General features: G+C 32.7%; 1 pseudogene; it reads left to right on the top strand.

The window, feature by feature from the left end:
- Window positions 1–3,690: 3,690 nt before the first annotated feature.
- On the top strand, window positions 3,691–6,060 carry LOC122587276 (annotated as a pseudogene).

Consider the following 6,060-nt stretch of genomic DNA (forward strand, 5'->3'; position numbering starts at 1 on the left):
GTTACCAATTCCACTTTTGTTTAAAAAAGTCTGACATGACATTGACTAAATATATTAACAGATATCTGTACTGTATCTATACATGTATCTATATCTATATAAATTATATATATAATCAAAATCTCATATCTTACCATTCGAAATATTCAATAAATCAAAACCCAATATCTGAAATAGAAATCAAAACCTACACATTTATTTAATTCAACTTTCATAACAATCAGGTCTTGTGTATATATATATATATACTCGCACAAATCGAATATGAAATCATAAATACGCACATATTATTGAAGATCTTAAAACAAAGCCACAAATTGGATCTGTAATGTGAGCAGATCAATGTATGGATTTTTGATGGTTGGAGAAAAAGGAGCTGATCGGAAAAACGGGGTGGTTATGAAGGGAACAGTGGTGAGGGGTTGCTACGGTAAACAGTTGGTCGGAAAAAGTGGGGTAGTTGATGGCGGTGGTTGTCAAAGGAAGAATTATATATATACATGTACACACACATATATATATCTCTAAAAAACTCACTCTCATTCGTTTCTCTCTCTGCGAATCATACAACCTTTTCATTTTTTCTTCATCTTCCTCATTATTATCATCATTACAGCCGTCGTCTTTACTGACTTTTTAAGTGGCGGCAGCTTCTATACCAACAACAGCTTGTTTGGATTTTGGATTTGATAATATCTAATATCTTCATCAAGGTTTGCGCAAGTGATACAAAATGATTTGATAATTCTTTCCATAATAGTGTATACGCCGTCATCAATGAAGCTTGCTTTTGAAACTCGTCCAAATCGGGTGGTTGCTGCGATTGAGTTGACTCGCCTGGATCAGAAACCGGTTAAAACCGGTGGCATACATGCTTTTGACCAAAATAATAAGTTTCTTACATGATATAAACAAATGTATAGTACACTACATAACATAGACAAAATTGAGTAGTTTCTTACATTTTCTATGTCATAACGCCTTGAATGAATCTAAAGCCTAGATGACAAAGTTCCATGATGACATGATGTATATCAAACTTCATTCGGATTCTTATATGTATGTCATTTATTTATTTGAGATCATACAACATATTAACTTCTACCAATAAAAGTAAAGATTCTGGATCACATTTGTGATCAGGGAATATATAATTAACGGAAGCTAACATCGAACAATAGCGACCGACAACATCCTTTCATAAATGAATCCAAACTTACATGGAGATTTAGGAACTTTCAAAAGGATATATCACACAACTACGTACACAAAATGATAAATTATATCATAACCTATAAATCTTAAATTCTTAAAACAGATTGTATAAAAACGACTAATTTGAAACATCGAAGGACCAAGAAGTAAATTGAGACTCCTAGAAACTAGAATACGCACAAAAAAATCTACTAGTATCACTTTAGTATCATCATACAATAATAATATCAATATATCATCCAATCATAATTCAATCCAACAGGAGGGAACCTACCGTATGTGAAAATAAACCTCCTAACTCAACATGAAAAAAGCTGCTTTTTTTTTGAGAGGGAGAGAGAGAGATTTGAACCAATGAGTTCCTTATTATTAAAGTCAATTTGTTTCTCACCTCAACTATTTAGGGTGTGTGTTTGATTCACATAATGTTTTTAAAATGAATGAAATATATCAAAGAAATTGGAATTTGAATGAATGAAATTTGACGGAATGTTTTTAATTTTTTGCAAATTCAAGTGTGTGAAGGAATGAGATTCCTTCCTCTATCCCTAATGAATAGAGATTCCATCAAATGATGGAATGTTTACATTCCTACGGAGTGTGATTCCTCCTTTTTTTGAACAACCAAACGCAATAAGGAATGAAATTCCTTTCCAATTCTATCAAATTATATGAACCAAACGCGCTCTTAGACTTGTTGATGTGTTACCCTGCCTGATTTACTCATTTGGTTACTACTAGAGTAGTTGCATATTTTTGGTACTCACTTCAAACTTTTTGTTATCGTTTAATTGTTTATATCGTTTAATTGTTTATCTCTAATATAGTTATATAGTAACGAGAAAGTAAAGAGTAACCAAAAGGGTTCAAGAGCGTGGATGACAAGGTAGGTATTTACTTTTTATTAAGGTAGATAATTCTAAGTATGTTTTGGACATTTGGTTTGATACCAATCAACCAATATAAGTTGTCTTTGTATTCACATAGTTTCGGTTGTAAATCGATAAATCTTTCTGTTGAATTGAGTCGAACAATGATGGTTGTAAATTGTCGTATTTTTTGTAACCTGTGAAAATATTGTTTTTTTTTCCGGTGTGTTTCCCATTATTTTCAGATCAATTATTGTTATGTTCATTCAATAGTTTTATATGTGTTAAAAATATAGACCAAAGAGATACTATCGCTATCTCTATATATAATAAATCAAGATTGTTTTCTATAAATATTTTTAAAAAATTTGATGTGGCAAAATCATATTTCACCTTAAAAATTATTTTATTTAATTATGATGTTATATATAAATAAAATAAAAAAAGCCTTTTTAATTATATATATTATTTAATATATTTTATAATTTTAAAATTTTAATTAATATGTCCAGGTTGAACCCGGATTAATTAACTAATTAGCAAAATTAGTACATAGTCTCTGATGAATGTAAAGAAGGTTATAAAAACAACTGCATACCATACGTACATTGTTTTAACTTTTTAAAAGAAAAGAAAGCCGTAAATTTGCGTAACTTACTTGTTATTTTATCTCTAAATATATATAAAATATAAACCTTAAATCATAATTGAAGAAATATGAATCCTTGGATAAAGTTCAACTTTTATTTAAAGTCATTAGATCAAATAATTATGTCATATATCTTACTTAACTTTTTTAGATTTAATTTTATTTTAATAAATTTATACTATTATTATTATTTCCTTATTTAAGTTTGTAAACATTAATAATTAATGTTTTTAATGATAAAATTATGAAAACTAATATTTTTTTAAATTCTACAACACTTTTTTATTTTTAAAATTAATTTTTAATGTTTTTACAATAAAACTTTATATTTTAATGTAATGTGTTTTTTTTAAATTATATATTTGTATAGGATTTTTATCATATAGCGAATAAAATTTGATTATAAGGATTTTTGCATAAGATTTTTATCATATAGAGTTTTTATTAAATCAATATTTTGAAAACTGGACCGGATGTCAAACCCCTCTTCTTAATAAAAACTAAAAAACAAATATGAAGTCTATAATAAGCTATCACAATTATACATCATAAAAATATTTGTATGAAAATTGCAATGATATTATACATAATTTTAAATTAGATTAACACAACATGTGATATATAGATTTAGATGATGTATCAATTTTTCAACTGTCTGGTTATTGTTAACCGTAATCTAAACGACCACTAATGTAACTTCATGTTTTTTAGTGGTTTAATTCTTACCTGGTTAGATATTTGTCAATTTATGATATTATAAAATACTAATATGTCGTTAATTATATATGTTTCTCGCGTATTAAGTGGGTAATAATCTAGTTTTATTTGAATGGAAAAGCTAATAAATTCATGGATCAAAAGCTAATAAAATTTTAAGCAAAAGATCTAACCCAAAAGCCCAATAAGGAAACTTGTAGGAAGCAGGAACTGCCTCTCATCTCATACAATACAACACAACATATATGTGATCTATCTCTATCTCTATTATTATTATTACTATATTCCATATATTTTACATCTTAATCTTTATCAAATCGTCAAGCAAAATTCGGCTGTGATCGAGACTTAACGTTGCGAAGCTCTATCGATATCCACCGGCGTTTTCCGGTAAGACACATCATCACCTTTGATTGATTATCGGCCTCAAAATTACTAATTTTGCGCTCGAAACAACGAAGAATATTTCACCAGATCTCTGTTATATTCGTATAATTAGGGATTTCGTATCGTCTTTATTTGTATTGAATTGAAAAAATTATATCGTGTTTGCTTTAATCTGGGGGTATTGTTAGGGTTTTGAAATTAGGGTTTCTTGTTTCAAAATCTCTGTTAACTTTTTAGTGATTTTTGTTGCCAAGTTTCGTTTTTTTAGGGATATCTAGATTTGAATTAGGTTTTCTGTTATAAAGAAATTGTGTATTTGTTTTGTTAATTGGATTGTTGGTTGTTTAAAATCGGTTGTTGGTGTTTGTGTTTACTAATTATGGCGGCAGGACGAAAGAATGTTTCGAGGAAAAGATACTCGAACCGTTAAGATGACGAAACTTATTTTATACAAAACAATATGATCAAAGTAGAAGTTCAGGTGGCAGAACCAGTGGCCGTGGCTGGTCTGGGCACCGACTTGATCACGAGGTGCAGGACAAAAGTAGGAAAGATGATGTCTTTGAAAATGGGTTGAGCAAGAAAAGGAAGTATTCGCCTATTGTGTGGGAGGATCGGGCGGAGAAGCAGACGAGGATGACTTGTAATACCAGAATTCACCCTACAGGCTGTGCTCATGCTCGTTCAACTATACCCGAATCGTTTAAAGATGATTTGGGTAAGTTTCAGGTGGTTGTTGAAGATGTTAATAAAGAAAGATGTTCAGTTACCACTGACAGTGATTTTCGAATGTCTTCTGTCGAGTCTCTTGTGTCTAATGTTTCAGATGGCATGGAGGTACCAAATTCATTTGCTTCAAGTACTCCTGAAGGGTGTAAGCAACAGCTCGAGATTGAAGATGGAGAGTATGTTGATGAACCGAACTTGTCCAAATCAAAGTCGGCCTTTGAAGATTCTCCAATAATGGCAACATGTGCCGATAATTCAAGTCCTGAAAGTGGTGAGTTTAAGCGCGCAGGCTCTGATGGGAGTGATGAAATGTCTTCACTTTCTACCGAGGATGGGAAGCCAGTGATTGTTGAGGATAATGCTGTCAATGATCACATGGATTACTGTAGTTCGGACAGTGAAGATGATCTTGAAACTCCTTGACATACAGGGTCTGGCATGCCGGCATCATGCAGAAACGTATACGAGTATGAGAGGCTTGGGAAGATTAGTGAAGGAACCTATGGTGTTGTTCACAAAGCCAGGAATAAGAAAACCGGGGAAATTGTGGCTTTGAAGAAGGTCAAGAGTGGAAAGGAGAGTGAAGGTTTCCCCATAACTGCATTGCGGGAGATCAGTGTTCTTGGCTTATTGCAACACCCGTCTGTTGTGGAAGTTAAAGAAGTGGTTGTCGATGACTTCAATGGTGTTTACATGGTCATGGAGTACATTGATAATGAGCTCAAAGGATACATGGAGCGAATGAAGCATCCATTCAGCCAGAGTGAAGTTAAAAGCCTTATGTTGCAACTCTTGGAGGGGCTGTCGTATCTTCATGATAACTATGTGATGCATAGGGATTTGAAGACATCAAACTTGCTGTTGAATAATAACGGGGAGTTGAAGATTTGTGACTTTGGAATGGCAAGGCGATACTCTAGTCCTGAAAAGCCGTACACCTCTTTAGTGGTTACTCTTTGGTACCGGGCACCTGAAGTTCTTCTCGGGATGAAGCAGTATACAACTGCCATTGATATGTGGTCGGCAGGTTGTATAATGGCAGAGCTGTTATCTAAGAAGCCACTTTTCGATGGCACCAAGGAACTTGAACAGATTGGCAAGATTTTCAGCATTCTTGGCACCCCAAATGACTCCATCTGGCCTGGCTATTCGAAGCTTCCTGGAGTGAAGTCCAACTTAGTTAAACAACCGTTTAATACTTTGAGGAAGAAGTTCCCTGTAGCTAGTTTTACTGGCGCACCTGCACTAACTGAGATGGGATTTGATTTGCTGAGCAAGCTTCTGACATATGATCTGACAAAGAGGATAACTGCAGCAGAGGCTCTGAATCATGGATGGTTTCATGAGGCTCCCCTTCCTGCCAAACATGTCAGGATTTGTAAATAATGTTTGCTTGTTTGATCTTTCTAACCACATTACATTTCATGATCTTTGTAACATGCATCAAACTATCATCTTATTCAGTTGTTATTAATGTACCTGATGATTTTACTC

Source organism: Erigeron canadensis, chromosome 2 (assembly GCF_010389155.1).
Source record: "Erigeron canadensis isolate Cc75 chromosome 2, C_canadensis_v1, whole genome shotgun sequence".
NCBI lineage: Eukaryota > Viridiplantae > Streptophyta > Magnoliopsida > Asterales > Asteraceae > Erigeron > Erigeron canadensis.